Consider the following 17,710-nt stretch of genomic DNA (forward strand, 5'->3'; position numbering starts at 1 on the left):
AGACCCTATATTTCAGGAGTAAAAGAATCTTGGGCCATGACATTGAAGTACACACATTATCAGGGCCAGATATATGTTGTAGACATTTGTATAAATCAGCAGGATTGGCCTTGTGGTGCAGCAGACGAGGCAGCCACTGGCAAGGCCAGTGTCCCTTATTGGAGGGCCAATTCAAGTCCTACCTGCTGCACTTCGAATCCAGCTTCCTGATAAAGCACTCGGGAAAGCAATAGAAAACAGCGTAAGTACTTAGCTAAGTACTTAGGAGACCATGGTGGAGGGCCTGGCTGCTGGTCTCAGCTAGCCCAGATCAGGCTATTTTGGCCATTTATGGGCGTGAACCAGCAAATGCAAGCTCTCTGTCTCTCCTCTGGCTCTGCTTCTGCTGCTCTGTTCTTCAAATAAACGTATAAGTCTTTACTTTAAAAATTCTGCAAAAAAAAATTCCGCAGATTGGAGTTTGACAATAAGAAAGCAGAAGAGAGAGAGAGAGCAGTTTAGAGTTAAGGATGACTTTTCAGATAGGCTAGTCGACTGGGACTCTGTCCCCAAAGGAGGTGATGGCATCTCACTGCTTCATAGTCACAGGCCTGCTCTTTGTTCCTGCCATTACTCTTTAAGTTCTAGATGTAAGGGGACTGGAGGCTTGGGATGAAGTGGCATTGCAACAGGTGCTCAACAGGTGTCTGATGAGTGTAGGCACATAGACCTGGATGAATGAATGTGGAAGCCTTCTGCACCAAGGAAAGTCACAGAACATCAAGAACAGCATCTCATTCTTTGTGATTAAGCCTGAAGGCCCCCATCGTCCCCTTCCACTGTCTGCTCTTGAGAAAAGAAAATACAGCCATCTGGTGTATGCTAAGAGCTAAGAAGAAAAACAAACAACAACAACAAAACCAATGAGAGTGGAATAGCCAATATCAAACACAGAGCTCCTATCTGAGGCCAGGCACAGCTAGTGAACAACCAAAATGTGGTAGGCAGGGAAAGCCAGGCACTTCATCAAACCTTGAGACCCATTTGAAACTGACAGATGTGTTAGTCCTCACATCTTTTCCTCAATGCACAGGCATTCTTGGCTTCCTGGTGATTACCTGAGGAATGCGGACTGGATGGTCTAGGTCTGCCCTAGAGCCCTGCAGAATCTAAAGCTGAGTGTGACCCTCAGTGTGCCCCACCCATGTCGGCGAGAGCCCATGGACCTATGCTCCGAGCGTGCATCCCCAACAGAGGGTTCACCACATTTCCTAATTAGGTTAGTTTCAGTGTTCCCAGGGACAATGATGGATGAGATACTGAAGTGTAATCACAACTGATATTATTCATGTCCCAGGAATGTGCAGTCCAGACTTCTCTGCCAGCGCAAGCCGAAAACAATGGTGTGCTTGACAAGTCACCTTTTTTACATTTCAGATTCTGATCCAGATTTAATCTTTCTGCTTGGTCATGAATGTAGAACAGGTATCGGGAGAGAGGAAACAAACATGCTGTAAATTCCTGTTCCAATGCACTGAAATGGGGCCAGCAGGAGCGGCCTATGCCTCTGCCTTGAGATGTTTGGTTGCCTAGGGGGGCAAATAACTGCAGAAAGGTCAATTATCTTAATCAACAGTTGCTGTGCCAGGCATTGTGCTAAAACAAAAGACCAAGAGAAACTGCCTAGTCTGAAATGCTTTGCCATCAGGTGAAAAACTAGGGAAAAATAGGCCAGCAACTGATGCAATTCAGAGGCAACTCACAACCATAATGGACAAATAAACAAAGTCTTCATGACTCCACAGCACAGGGACGATTAACTCTGACTAAGGGGAGGAGGGCTACCCAAGAGCAGCCCTGAAAGATGAGTAAGACAGCATGAACGAAGGGTGGGGAGTGTACATTGCAAGGTATAATCAATGGAACTGAGCCAGGAGCTGGAATCACACAGAGGAGGAGAATTGCCCTGTGGAAAGGACCCCGGAGTACCTCTCTTCTGCTAATCCATGAAGTGTACAGAGGTGATCAGATGCACACTCTAGAAAGACAGACAGGCCTGCTCACTCAGAGATGAAAAACTACAGTACGGAGCCAGCGTGGTGGCACAACTGACTACTGCTCTACCAACAAATGCCAGCATCCCCTATGTTCATGTCCCAGACGCTCCACTTCCCATCCAGCCCCCCTGCTTATGACCTGGGAAAGCAGAGGAGGACAAATGGCCTAAAGTCTTGACACTGCACCTGCATGGCAGATCTAGAGGAAATTCTCTGGTTCCTCGCTTCAGATCAGCTTAGCTCCAGCCATCATGGTCATCTGAGCAGGGGACTGGCAGATGCAGGATTGCTCTGTCTCTCCTCTCTGTAAAACATGCTTGTCCAATAAAAACAAATGAATCTTAAAAGGAAAGAAAACATGCAGTACCTTAGCATACCACATAACTCAGTGTATTTGAAATCTGAAGGTAATAGGCCATAAAGCTGGAGAAGCTGGCAGGGCCAGGGCAGGGTAGAATTATTTTGTACCCAGCTAAGTATTTTGCATCTTATCCTGGCTGTTTTGAGAAGTCACCTGAAATGATACAACCGATCTGACTTGGTGACTAATTGGATCCAAGGAGAGGGTATACACAAAGAACACAAGTGAGACACAATGACAGTCCCTGCGAAAGCTGTAACTATCCAAAGTGGCCCCAAGTTGATCCCACAGACTCTCCTTGGCAGAAGAGAATGGAACAGTCTCCTATATATTCCATAATATTATTTTCTATTCATCACTGCAAATTCCATTTCCTCTGTTCTATACCTCCTTGAGGCAACATCAGCAAGGTCTGTGTCTAATTCATTTCTTTCATTGTCCATACTTTCTGTTAAAAATCATACATATAGCAATCACTTTTGTAAATTTCTGTTGAATAAACAGAAAACACCCAGGGTATGTGTGTGTTGGGGAGTGTGTGTGTTAGGGGGGGAAAATGTAGGGGAAAGTGTGCTGAGTGCCCTCTTTGCAGAGAGATTCCTTTCTCTGTCATCCCACACATCCACCAGCCACTGTGGCCAGAGACCTCCATCTCTGCTGCTCCATGTCCTCAGGGATGGTGAGCATATGAGTCTGTCATTTCTAGATTTCAACATAGGCGGTCAGACATTACAAAGTGATTAACTGGCAAGATTTTGTCAGAGCACTGCTTTAATGTAACTCTACCAATACGTGGTGATGCTGTGTGGTTTTACAAACGAGTTCTGAAATTGATCTGAGCTCCTAAGTCAGCCCCCAGAAGCACGACAGCATGCCAGCCACCTCCTAAACCATCATGAACAAAACTTCAAGATACCCACTCATTAACTTGAGACCCCAAATCATCCACTACTGAGCATGTTCCAAAGCCAGCATATTCCAAAAACAATTTAGCAATAGAGAATGGCTCATTTACTGTTTACCTTTTCATAAACTTTCATACTTTCATTTCAGCAATATAGAGCACATTAGTATAATAATAAACCTTTACTGTTAGTATGGAAAATAATATAGACTATTAAGCTTAAAAAAAAATAAAAACCCTGATTGATTTGAAAACCAGACTGACAAGAGAGAAATCTTCCATCCACTGGTTCACTCCCCAGATGGTTAGAACAGCTGGGCGTGGTCCGGCTGAAGCCAGGAATCAGGTACTCCATCCTGTTCTCCCACTGTTCTAGGTCCAAATGCTGGGGCCATCTCCACCTCCTTCCCAGCTACATTAGCCAGAAGCTGAATCAGAGAGTGGAACAGCCAGGATTTGAATTCATACTCTTTTGGGCACTCCAATATGGGATGTTAGCATCCAAAGTGGCAGCTTGTACATAAACTTGATCTTGCTTGTTTTATCATTTACCTCTAGATTTATGCACTGTTTATGACTTTTTTGAAAATTTTTGAGCTCTTCATTTATGATGAGTTTAAAATGTAACTATTTATTATCTTAAAAGTTTGATTTCAGGAGTGGTTGTTTGACCAGCTGTGAAGGCACCTACGACTTATATTGGAAAACCTGGGTTTCTCCTCCAGCTTCAAGTCCTAATTCCAGGGAGACAGAGCCATGCTCAAATAATTAGACTTCTGCCACTCATACAAGACACCTGAACTGAGTTCCTGGCTCCTGGCTCCTGGCTCCTGGCTTCTTGCAGTCTCCTTCTGTACTCACTGGGTGCTGAAGGGATTTGCGGAATGAATCAGTGGATAGCAGTCCTCCCAACATCTGTCTGCCTGTCTATATCTATCTATCTATCTACCTATCTATCTCTCAGTCTCTGTTTCTCAAATAAATATTCTAATTTAAATTTCCAAGACTGGGTCCCAGTGCATTGGTCAAGTGCCTAAAGTATTTGCTTTGCATGTGTCAGGATCCCATATGGATGTCAGTTCTAATCCTGGCAACCCTGCTTCCCATCCAGCTCCCTGCTTGTGGCCTGGGAAAGCAGTCGAGGACGGCCCAAAGCCTTGAGACCCTGCACCCATGTGGGAGACTCGGAAGCAGCTCCTGGCTCCTGGCTTCGGATTGGCACAGCTCCAGCCACTGTAGCCCTTTGAGGAGTCAGTCAGTGGGCAGAAGATCTTCCTTTCTGTCTGTCCTCCTCTCTGTATATCTGACTTTTCAATAAAAATAAATAAACCTTAAAAAAAATTCCAAGACTGTATAACAAAAAGAGTTTAAGACAGAAATAAATTTTAACTAATGATTAGGTGCATTTCCTTTTTCTTAGAACTTTGTATTTAAAGCAAACTATTTTAAAACAGTTCTACATGAAAAGAAAAATTGCAAAAACAGTTTCTCTAGTCTCATATCCATTTTCACCTGCTATTAATGTCTTACATCAGCATCACCCATTTGTGACAGTGAGTAAACCAATACTGATGCATTATTTTCAATTTCCTTATTTTAGTCAGATGTCTTTAATTTTCACCTAATGTCATGTTCTGTTTCAGGATCCCATCCAGGATATCACATTCCACTTAGTTGTCATAGTCCCCTAGACTGGTCTTTGTTGTGACAGTTTCTAAGGCTCTCTTTGTGTTGTATGACCTTGACAATTTAGGGAGTGCTGGTCATATACTACATATGTTGTTAAACATACTTTATAAAACTATCTACTTCTATAATAAACTAAATGTGAATTGATATCTCCAACCCAATAGGATCACATGGGTGATCCTGGCCTGTTCTCTTATTTGTGTGTATCTTCTCTCTTCCTACAATGAGGAGTCCAGCTCCCACTCTGAGCCATCCACTTGGTTATTCAGTTCCAGTGTGCAGTTTGCATTTCCATGACTGTTAGCTCATAGCTTCATAGAAAGTAGCTGTGTAAACTACAGCACTCCTGAAGAGGCCCTTGTGCATTGATCTTAAGAGATTTCCTTCTCAGATCATTCTCTTTTTACCCACACTCTGTTCATAGCTGGCAATATAGATTCTTCAGTGGTACCTTGCATTCCATTCTGATAACCCCCAACCTTTCCAAATAGTTTTTGTTTTATCTTTAAATATTTTATTTTTAGGGTTTTTTTTTTGTTCTTTAACAAACTCAATATAGTTCAGAGATGCAATTTTGAGAATATTATGGTATTTCTTTCCTTCATCTCTTTTTACCCTCTCTCCCACTCTACTTCATTTCTTTTTTAATTTTTGAGATAACATTTTAAATTTACATTGCAGTCAAGGACTTATTGCTCCACCAAATAAAAAGTTTAATAAGTAAAAAAAAAAAAGATTCTACTTTTGCAGGAATGTAGGTAAGCATTATAAATAAGGGCCCAGTGCGATAGCATAGTGGTTAAGTCCTCATCTTGAACATGCCAGGATCCCATATGGGCACTGGTTCTAATCCCAACAGCCCTGCTTCCCATCCAATCTCTGCTTGTGGCCTAGGAAAGCAGATAAGGACGGCCCAGAGCCTTGGGACCCATGTGGGAGATCTGGAAGAGGCTCCTGGCTTTGGATCGGCGCAGCTCCAGCCATTGTGGCCACTTGGAGAGTGAACCATTGGATGGAAAATCTTCCTCTCTGTCTCTCCTCATCTCTGTATATCTGACTTTACAATAAAAATAAATAAATCTTTAAAAAAAGAACTATAACTAATGATGGTATGGAAAATGGACCATTTCAGCAACGCACAGTAAATTTCAAAGTAATCACTGAAACTATCATGATTTAACATCCTTTACTATTGGTTTGACATTAGCAGAAGCCACTAACTTGTTTCCTCCACTTATCCTTTACTCTGATGATCCCCTTTCTCAAATGAGAAAAAAAAAAGTGATGGATGAGCCAATATTTTATATAAGTCCATGGAGGTGAGGGAACGCAGACAATAACTTCTTAGGACACAGGAGAATACAAGTTCTAGGCCAAGATATAGACACGCTCAGTAAGAGAAGAAAAAGCTGTCACCTGGGTGGAGGAGGTAACCCAGAAACTCTGGGTGGTTCCTGTTGAGAAGGGTGACTAGGGTTTGTTTGAATTGGTGTGCTGAAGCAGACAGACACAGAAGCAATGGTCATAAAGAAAGACATGCTTATACCTACTGAGTCCCTGCAACAGAGGGCTGCACATACCATGGAAGACCACGTGGAGAAGCACCATTGTCAGTCAATAGAGAAAGTGAGAGAAAGGAAAACCTAGGGAGAGGGCTTTACTGAGGTTACTGTAGGAGAAGCAAGGCAGGGAACATGGTAAGAATTGGCTGGTTTGAATCATTACAGCAGGTTCTGGGGCAGAGGGGCTGTCTAGTCATCTGGTTCCTGGCCCTATCTTGGGATGATGAGAACAGAGAGATGGGTTCTGCAGTGACAGCCACATAAAGGAGATGGCTGGGGTGAGATCACTGGATTGGACGATTTGCATATGAAAAATGGACTTTCCTTAGGACTATCCCTAGGCCTTAAATAGTCCTAGAAGAGGGTCATCCCTTCTCACTTCAGCAAGGTCTAAAGTTGTTAAAGCAGCCTAGTAAGAAGACATGCTTGTTATGCTCTTCCCTGTTTAAGTTTTTTTGTTGGGCCTGGTTTCACTGGGGCTCCCTGACAATGCCCTTAGGCTTCACCCCTTGACCTCCAGTTCCTGAGGTCTGAGCAGTTTAAAACTTTCCATATGCCTAGAGCAACATTTGTGTCTTCACATGCAAGTGAGGTGTGTGTTTGGATATTGATGGCTCCCATACACCTGTTTTGTACTTCATGCTTCACAAAGCATGTCAAGTGCACCTGTTACATGACCACCTACTTGATAGCTCCCCTCTCTGGAGGTAGAGCATCTGTCATTTGCTTTTCCAGCCATGTAAATGTTACTTTTTTAAAAAGTCTTTCCATTTTCCTGACAAGCCAAATACTTAGAGATCTCCCCTAACCTAACATCACTCTGTGTTGTGTTCTATGTTCTGTTTTCCTTTGCTTCATGGTATGTACTTTCCTTTCTCCTAAACCACTCCTCAAGTTTGATTCATCTACAGACTCTGTGATGGAAATCCTGCCAATCCCAGGGACACAGAAATGAGTAAGACTACTTGTGTGTGACAAGAGTAGGAGTAACAGAATCAAGCATACATTTTGTGGTTTGATAATGCACTGGTCAGTCCTAAGAACCATTCCATTTAATCATCACGTCACTCCCAAGATGTGTTCTATGCTAACCCTCCTTGACCATTACCTTTCTGATGGCTAAGAATGAAGGTTTTGAGAGCTCCTCTAAGGAACCAAAATCACCCAGCTAGAAGATGGAGGGTTGGGACCTGAACCCAGGTGTCCCACTTCAGATCACAAGCTGACTGACTAGCGCTACTGCCCTCTCACAGCTACAACTCCAAGCTTCTGTTTCCTAACCTTCACAGAAATGAGACTCCTTTTGCAGACAGGCAAAATCATTTAGCAAAACAGAAGGAACATCTACATCAGGCACCTCTGCTACTACCTGGATGATCCAGGGAAACTTACGCTTCTTTAGGCTCTCACTTGCTCTACTGAGAAACAGGCGACCAGGACTCAGTAACCAGCAAGATGGCCCTGAGCCCTGACCTCCTCTTACTGACTGGACATCCCCACCCCTCTGAGATACAGGGCAGAAAGGCCAGGAAAGGCAAGGTAGTCATGTGGCGGCCAGAAACATTTCAAAATCTTTTGAGCTGCTGTCAAACATTATTGGGTAACAACAATGAGGAAAAGTTAACCTCAATTCTTGTGTCACTTAGAAGAGTTTCCATACAGACAGGACCATAAGCAAAGCAAAATTATATGAAATCAGAAATCTGCTGCAGTGTCAGGAGAGGGGGAAACTCCAATTGAGGAAGATGGGATAAACTTGTCAAACTGAGGAACAGGAATGTGTCAGTGTGGATTCATCAACTCTAGCCAAGGTACGAATCTGGGGCAAGGTCTTGTAGTGGGGGAGGCTATGTGTCTGCGGAGGCCGGAAGTATGTGGGAATATTGCTCTTTCTACTCACTTGTTCCTTGAAGCTAAACTGCTCTAAAACAGGAGATTTGTTTAAGAGAACACAAAACTTAGTGAATATAGTTTTTACTTGAAGTCTGCACAATCCTCACCATTGAAAATCTGGATATGACTTTCATCTTTGGATTTTCTATAAATCCTGCTTTCCTTTATAGCTAACTAGGTCAGTAGCCTGACAACAGACTTAAAAAAAAAAAAAAAAAAAAAAGCAATTGGGCCCGGCGGCGTGGCCTAGCGGCTAAAGTCCTCGCCTTGAAAGCCCCGGGATCCCATATGGGCGCCGGTTCTAATCCCGGCAGCTCTACTTCCCATCTAGCTCCCTGCTTGTGGCCTGGGAAAGCAGTTGAGGACGGCCCAATGCATTGGGACCCTGCACCCGCGTGGGAGACCCGGAAGAGGTTCCAGGTTCCCGGCTTCGGATCGGCGCGCATCGGCCCGTTGCGGCTCACTTGGGGAGTGAATCATCGGACGGAAGATCTTCCTCTCTGTCTCTCCTCCTCTGTGTATATCTGGCTGTAATAAAAATGAATAAAATCTTTAAAAAAAAAAAAAAAAGCAATTAAGGAAGAGAATGCTATTTGAGACTTGGTCATTCCTCTAATATAATCCTAGTCCTCAGGGATTTCAGGAAGGCATGGGCCCTGTGGAAGGCAGCACATCTCCCAAGCAGTGTGTGAGTTTATTAGTGGTAGTCTAAGTTTGCATAGATTGTTGATTAGCCAGACTGCTCCACCAGATAACTAGACTCTCAGCTCTTTGATTCTATGGTTCCAGAATGTGTTCTCTCTCTCTCTCTCTCTCTCAAATCTGCTCTCCTTGAAAACCAACACAGCAATCTTTGAATTTAGCACTATTCGTCCATCAGTGACCAAAGAGCAAGCTTCTGAAGTACAGTGCTAAAGAGATAAATGGCTTACTCTATGGTGAATGATGCTACTGGCATATGATAAGTATAAAAAGAAACCAGGGCTCTGTGATAAGAGAGAGCAGGAAGTCACTTGCAGTGGGACAGAGAAGTGGAGGAGGAAGACCAAGGAAAAGGAGATGATGGGAGGCCAAAGATGAAGTTCAGGTCCTTCATAACTGCCTAAAACCTACAGGAGCTAATTAGCTCACAAATCTAGCTCTGGAGCCTCATGACACCTTCTATGGATGCCACTACCCTGGGTTGAATGAGCCGTAGCATGCCAGGGTGTACCCATACCACATACCCATCCCAGTGCAACATAATGGGAATTCCAGGAATCAGACACACTATTCAGGCTACCCTGATGACTCTAAACACAAGGTATGTCTCCACTTGTTGATCATCTCACTATGACTTTCGGTGTTTCTTGAAGGCTGTCTTACCATCAACTTAGTAGTTTGGTCCACAAACATTTCTCTCTCATTGTCCTGAATGATGTGAAGCCCAAATTCAATGCCAAGAGTAATCTGTGGTGAAGGCTTTCTGCCTGGTTTCCCTGGTTTATAGGTGGCAAAAGTTTCTCTGGGATCTTCTCTGGGGTCTTCTAAAAACAATTTGGTGGAGGAGGGGTAACAGAGTAACACTTAACAATCAATCAGAGTGTGAAGACAAAACTCAACAGTTTACTGGAACTGTAATCCTGCCTAGCCCACTCATGAGGAAATTAAAAGCCATCAGGAGGGTGGGATAGGACACTTCTTTCTATTTTCACATTAAAACCAGAAACTCGGGAGAGTGGCATTTGTTATTTTTTCTTGCTAAAGGTAGTTTCCAAGTAGAAACAAACATCTTTTCCATTCTTTAAGGGATTTCCCCTTGTCTCATTCCAGCCAGGACCTGACCTAACTGCTTATTAGCCCACCTCCCTTCCAACACCATGAGGAAGAGTAAACGGAGTGGAAAGAAAAAAAGGACCATGGGTGATAATTTATGGGGAATAGTAGACAGCCTCTAACAGCTAGAAGGTAAGCAAAAACTTGAAGAAAATTAGGCAGGAAATACAGGCATCTGGCAAAACAGCATATCACAAAAAATATAATCAGAATTACTCCAAACAACTCTACTTCAGTAAGACTAGAGAGGGGTGGGTGACTCCTTACACACTAAAGTCTTTAACATCGCCTCAAATCCAATTTGAAAAGAGAAAAAGCATAAATCAGCCATAAATGCTACGCTTACCCAACATGAACAGAGTAATGTAAAATGAGGATAAAATCAGATGATGTAAAAGGATTTCCAAAAGCCTAGAAGGCTAACGGTATTTATTGGGCACTGATTTCCACTAACAATCAGGATCAAATATTCATCCACATACAAAAAGCTTATCGACAAATTAAATTGGTGCTGGCCTGAGTTCAAGAGCTAATACAAATACCTAAACTGTCCTCTGTTTTGGTGGTTAAAAGTGAGTGACTGTTTAACATGCTCAGAACTAGATGCCAGGCCTGCAGTCTGCATGCTAATGTACTCTCAGATACCACTTCCTGTTACGTTTGATTACAGGAAGCTAAACTCTTCTAACCAAGATGTGACCTGGATTTCTTTATTCATAAGGAAACCACTGGTTAGCAAGTGCCTTGGCCTTTGACGATTAATCAATCAAATTCATTAGCACGGATTGGCTTAGGATTCCAGGGCTGGTAAAATGTTAGTCCAGTAGCAAGGAGGAGAATAGTCAGGTTGTAATACTCAGAATGTTCTAAGTTTCCAGCTTCTCTCACATTTTTACTTAATTCTAATTGAGGAGGATAATCAAGAACACACATCAGAGACTCGGCCTGAATGTAGCATTTTGGAGGGAAACCCTAGCTCCGTACACACGAACATGGTTCAGCTTCACCAGAAGAGTTATGCGTTACACATGGAAGAAAGGGGCATTTTACTTTAATGTGTTTGAATGTTTGACCTTAAAGTGTTCCATGTGTTTAGTGTTTCTTATTCAGTTCCACTACAGAGAAGTGACAGGCAACCCTGCCCCAACATATGTGTGTTATGTCCCAGGAATGTTCAATATACTATCTGTAGCTTTGGCATTTGTGTGAGGCGAACGTGATAACCACTACACTACGGAAACCACATAGCTTTGGCATTTGTAAACAAGCCTTTTACAGTCAGTACTGGTTGTAGTTTGAGATCATTTATTCAATAAATATTTACTAAGTACCCACTATGTGCTATTTTTTTTTAATGTACAGGAGACAGGATAGCAAATAAAGTTCAGATGTCAAAGGGAGTAAGTCATACTGAGGTCTCTAAGCAAATAGATCTAATGCCAGGTAATGAAGAAATTAGGCTTCCTTCTTTATTCAGAGAAAGGGAATGTGGGTGGGACTGCCATTCCTCAAAGGGCCTCTCCTAGATAGTGTCATTGACATGAGGACCTTAATGAATGGGGGTGGGAGGGGAAGAAAATCTTTTGGTGATTTGGGGAGGAAGTGCCCCCAGGCAGATAGGATAGGCCAGGCAAGCCCTCAGGGAGGCTGAACAGAGCAAGTGAGAAGGGAGAGTGGCATGCTAGACTCACCGGCCAGGGTGGCCAGGTTCCCCTTTATCTATGACAATTTGAACTTCAATTTTTCATACAGGGGAAGTGTCTTTTACCCTCTCATCAAATGATAAGCCCAGCAAGATAGACGGCTCATTAGCTTGTTGCAATGCACACAGAAACAGAGAAAGAAAATGGAACACATGGAAGCATAGGCAAAGGGGTGGGGGAGGTAACAGAAACAAAATGCGTACAAGCTAAATGCCACACATCCATGGAGAAAACCTTTGGACCCTTCAGGTCACACTCAGATGGCTACAGACTGCCACCGAGCTGCTGGCAGTGAAGTAAAGGACCTTCCCTGGAAGGTGGCCTCTGGTGGTCAGTGGCTTTTCACTGACGCCTCATCCCAGTGAGTATTTACAGAGTCACAGTGAGATGCATTGCAAATGCCAGTCTGAAGGCACTGGTATTTACCAACCTAGAAGCTATATTATCTTGTCTTCCAGATGTCAACCTTGGAGGGAAAAGCGTGGCACCCCAATTACTTCATTTGCCTATCAACTCACAGTTGTCAGCACAGGCAATGACTATCAGGCAGCCATGGTTCAGAGAGAACTTGTGTTAAAAGGAAAAGCTCAAAATGGAATTAGCGCCTTCAAAGCACAGTCACATTTATTATTATTATCATTATTATTATTATTATTCATGATACAATTCCATAGGTCGACTGCTTTCCAAGGCCACAAGCAGGGAGCTGGATGGGAAGCAGAGCCACTGGGATTAGAACCGGCACCTATATGGGATCCTGGCACATGCAAGGCGAATACTTTAACCACTTGGCCATTGCACTGGGCCCAAAAATTTACTTTTAAAATGAGTTTGTGACACTTAAAATGGCAGAGAGTTCCTGCTCTTAGTGCTCTTCAAATTATACATACACATCATTGATGTTTTATTAAAATGAAATTCCAGTTCCACAGCTCAGGACTAAAGCCTGGTGCTGCTCCTCCCTGGACCACACTTGGTATCTAGAGGTTGGTCTGCTTTTCCTGTACACCCTGCTATGTTGTTCTCTGTGCTATAAGCAGACTGCAAGTTTCTGGACAAGACCATTGCCAATATTACACTGTTAGCCTAAACAACTGTTCCATGCTGTTATTTACAATCAGTCTGCTAAGTTGACAGTTTGTCAAGGTGTAGGAGGACATTGTGACCATAGAAGGTCAGCGAGCACAGGATTACAGTTGGTTGGATAATATTTGGAGGAGAATAACCAAATGGCTACCTTTTGTATACCTTATTGGATATCATTTGCATAAGAACAGTTGAGTGGAGAGTATGTATATGAGAACACCTGGTGGAATATACAAGACAAAAGAGTTCCAAACAAAAGCATTGATGGTTTTGTTGATGATCTCAATACTTCCTCCCTTATCCTGTATGGCCCTCAGTGTATAAAGTTTGATGCCACTAATAAACTACAGCTTTTGACCATCAGTCAGGGTCCACGTGTGTTATTATCGGCTCCGTACACCAAGTCCATGGCTGCGGGACAGCGACATCAAGGCTAAACCTTTCCAAAATTACAAATAGAATCTCAAAACCCCGAAACTCAATCTACCCCAACACTCAGCGCAAAGCCTTTCCTTCCAGTATTAGAATCCTTAACACTGAAATTTAAGTAGATCAAACCTAAAAGTCATGGTGGTTAGTACAGGGAGTACACTCACTTGAAAGGATAAGGCCATAGAAGGCCATGTTTTTCTCACTGGAGATGGACAGTACAAATAAACCATGTAGACACTGAAGTAGCCAGGAGAAATCAAAGCACCATCAGCAGGCACTGAAAGGTGTGGAAGTGGTAGTTAGGCCCAGTTTTGGGTCTCTCAGGTTGTATGGAAATCCTGGCACAAAACAGGAGCCCTTCCAGGGGACACCGGCTTTCCAGGAGGTTCTGCTCACCCAGAGTCATTCCTGAGTTGTCCCTAGGTCTAGGAGAGCATGTTAAGCTAGCTTTGTCACATTGTCCACGGCTGACTACTGTTTACAAAGAGATCAGATGCTAATTTTTTTTTTAAGATTTATTTTTATCTGAAAGGCAGAGTTAGAGAAAGAAGGAGAGTGTTCACTTCCTAAATGGCTGTGACAGCCAGAGCTGATCTAAGCCCAGGCCAGGAGCTTCATCCTGTCCTCCAAGGCAGGCGCCCAAGGACTTGAGCCATCCTCTGCTGCTTTCCCAGGCCACAAGCTGGGAATTGGAGAAGTGGAACAAACGGGACTTGAACCAGTACCCATAATATGGAATGCCTGTGACACAGGCAGCAGCTTACCATACAACACCATGGTAACAGTCCATGATGTCTTAATTTCACAAAAATGTACGCTAAAAGAGAAAGCTTCTAGAAGACAAAGAAGAGTGTAGAAAAATGAAAATGGGGTTTTAGAATAAAGACAATCGCTCAATCAACCTGCTGCTCTGCACTTGCACATGTTGTACAAGTTATTTATCTAGCCCTGTGGAAATAAACTGCTTTTAATGGCAGCCAACAATAGAATAAATAAAAAAGCGCAAGACAGATGTGGAAGGAATGTCTTTATGTGTGCATAAGTTTTTCATGCGATATTTTATAAAAATATGCACATACGATTCGTACTCATAAAAATACCAAGCGTAATGAGAGCAAGGTATAAATATTTATTTTAAAAACCCTTTATCCAAGTAAGGCGGTAACATTTAGTGTTTCTTCAATAAATTCCTATATAGCATATATACATTAATGCCAGAGAGAGCATATATTTTGAAATATGACCCCCAAGTGAAATCCTAGGGAATATGGAGTAGAATTAGGTATCTGCCAAGGGAAGCTGGCGCAGCTGTCAGGAAAGACAAACATTAAGGATGGGTCTCTTATCTGCACACACTGCTGGTCCACTTTGTAACATCACCCCTAGAGAATTTTATGTCTAACTTCCAACCTCAGGACCATGTGACGTGACAACTATTTTTTTCTCCAGGCTATTCCCAGTCCGCTCAAGTATTCTTCCCACAACACTCCCGGACCTTTTCCTTTGCAGCCACATCATCACATCGGCCATGGCCTATGTGACAAAGGTGACTTAATGAGCAATTCAAGGCTTCCCACAGACAGGAGGCAATGCCAAGATGACTCCCAAGCAAGCAGATTTCCCAGGGAAGCCAGTGTCCCCTGGAGAGGCCCTGTTTTGTGCCAGGATTTCAATACAACCTAAGAGACCCAAGGCAGAGGTCAAGTCTGATCCCTCCTCCGGGTCCCAGACCACTCCCCAGGCCAATGGCGCTGGCGGGGACTTCACAGCCGGAAAACGCCACCCTTTTCCTGTCTCCCATTCCTTCCCCTCGCGGACCGGTGACTCGTGGGACGAAGAAACGGAGACTGATTTTAAAAATTAACCTTAATTAGCAGGGTTCAAGAGCAGCCGCCGACGGAGAGGCGGAGCGCGTAGCAGCCAGGGCTTGATTGACCGGCGGGCGCAGGTGCCGCCACGGGCGGAATGTTACACTGCCGGCCCGGCAGCTGCGCCACCTGCGCCAGGGCGGGCGTCTAGGGACAGCCGCCACCCGCTGGCTCCAGATTTAAGTAAATCTCTTTGCCGGACCCTGAAGGAGAGGAAACGCCTCCCCGTGGACAGGAAAACCCTGCCGCTGCGGCGGCACTTCGTGCGCCACATGCATCGTCGCGAGCCCTGGGTGCACCAAATCCGTTCTCCGGGTTTTGGCGGCAGCTTCTTCCGGTGCGCGCTAGAAATGGACAAAACGCGACCCTCCCTTCTTCATCCCCCCCACCTTCCTCAAAGCCTTGGCTGCGGGTGACCCGGGAGCTTAGCAGGGGCCCGGCTGGGGCGGAGCGGTCAGGCTGGTCTCCCTTCACTGTGGGTCGCCTGCTCGGCCATCGCACAGGAGAGACACACGGCAGGGTCGGCTGCCTGGCACGCAGGGAGGTGAGCGCCCGCGGTTCAGTGCCTCCGCGGTGCTATTGTCTTCGCGCGCTGAGACGGCTGCACCTCGGGTTCCCTCCCTTTGAACCGAGCGGCCCACGCTCTTGCTTTGTGCCCACTTTTCTTTCCTCCGAGGGAAGCCGCATCCTACGGGAGTGGCGCTAGGGAGTAACAATGAGCACCCATTGTCCCAGAGCCGGCCGACCGTGCGCCCAGTGATCACGCGCGCGTGCGCCCACGGCCGACTGCTGGCCCCCCAGACCCTGGGCCCGGGCGCAGGTACCAAGGCGAGCAGGGTCAGCGGGGCTGCCCGCGCCCTCCGCCCCGCCTCGGCCCGCCCCACGCGCCCGGCCCCGCCCTCACGCCGCCCCGCCCTCCGCAGGTTCAGTCCTCGGGTCCGGCGGCCGCTTGCTCAGTCTCGCTAGCTCTCTCGCTCCCTCTTAGCCGGCCTGGGCGCGAGTGGGTAAGGAGCTCTACGGCAGGGCCCTGGCTTGTTGGAGGGGGAAACCAACCCCGAGACCTGACTGTCGGCCAGGACTTCCTTTACGCGGGCTCCAAACGGATAATGCGGTGAGCCGGCGCCGCGCCACCGACTGGATTTGCGCGCCCGAGTGGGCAAGGCGAGCACCCGGGAGAGGCGCCGGTCCGGGACGCCCGGCCCGGAGGCCAGCGGCTGGGATCTTCGGCGGTTGACGGTGAGTCGATGGTAGTCCAGGGCCCCTCCTGACTTACCTGGCTGTGGGTCTGTCCTACCCGTGGCTGTGGCGGGTTCGGGGCGTGCGCGGATGTTGGGTTCGGAAAACCACTGGCGGAGGGGCGGGCACCCACAAGGGCCTCGCCTTCCCCAGCTGCTGTCCAGAGGAACCGAGGAGGGGTATCAGGCCCATCGGGAGGTAGGTCGGGCGGCGCGCCGAGCAGGGCGCAGAGCTCCTGCGGCGTTTGTGCCCACAGCTCTCAGGGTGGGGCCGCGGCGCGGCGCTGCACCTCGCGGCTATTGACAGAACCGTTCTTAGCGCGTGTTGCCTCGCTGGATCCGAGCACCAGCCACGCGGGGCTAGTGCGCGCCTCTCGTGGAGAGCCGGCTCAAGGGCCGCGAGCGAATGCGGCGTGCTGCTCAGCCACCTCACTGCAGGCCAGGTGCTCCCTGTTTAGGCTCCAACTTGCCCATCTGCATCTGACCGTTGGATTTTTTTTTTTTTAATTACGCGGATGCATGGACAAAATTCCCGCCACCCTCCTCTGGAAACTGGACTAATTAATCTGGTCGGTCTTTTTTGTTGTTTAAGAATGATGGTACTCCAGTCTCCCTACCCCCACCCCGGTCGACTTCGGGAGGCATGTGTTTCATCTTATAAATAGAAAGTAGCATATTTTTTGGCAGGACCTCCTTTTATACCGTACGGTCTAGAAGAGGTCAGTTTAAAAATAAATACGCACTTGAATGTTACATTACTGAAAGCCAGGCTGTGGCTGGGACCGGCTGCGTGGACAGCAGCATCAAAGCCGGGAGCGCAGCTGTGTTGAAAGGAGGAAAAGCCCCAGAGTGCCGCCCAGGCTGACAGAGGAGTAATTGCATCTTTAAAAAAAAAAGTGAATGAAGCCGGGAACTGGAATAGGCGTGTCCGGAGTGTTTTGCGGTGTGACTCTTTCCAGCTCTGGTGTATTTGGGGCAGTGGTCTGCTGATGTGTGCTGGCAGCTTGGGGGCTGTAGTGGGAGGGGACTGGAGTCAGTCTTTCTCCACCCCCCACTCAGCCCTGACCGTGGCCTGGAGTTTCTTAAGAGGCGCTACCCTGTATGAAAGGACAAGAGTTAGGAAGGC

The 17,710-nt window shown here is 46.0% G+C and overlaps 1 long non-coding RNA gene across 2 annotated transcripts in view; it reads right to left on the reverse strand.

Moving 5' to 3' along the window:
• Positions 1 to 16,780, reverse strand: part of LOC131481014 (uncharacterized) — a 169,726-nt gene extending 152,946 nt beyond the window's left edge. Inside the window, exon 1 of one of the 2 annotated variants that reach the window (XR_009245990.1) lies at positions 16,644 to 16,780. This is a non-coding gene — a long non-coding RNA (uncharacterized LOC131481014). The remainder of the gene's footprint in view (positions 1 to 16,643) is intronic. The other variant, XR_009245989.1, reaches the window with a different exon arrangement.
• Positions 16,781 to 17,710: the final 930 nt, after the last annotated feature.

The sequence above is a fragment of the Ochotona princeps genome, chromosome 8 (assembly GCF_030435755.1).
Source record: "Ochotona princeps isolate mOchPri1 chromosome 8, mOchPri1.hap1, whole genome shotgun sequence".
In the NCBI taxonomy this organism is placed as follows: Eukaryota; Metazoa; Chordata; class Mammalia; order Lagomorpha; family Ochotonidae; genus Ochotona; species Ochotona princeps.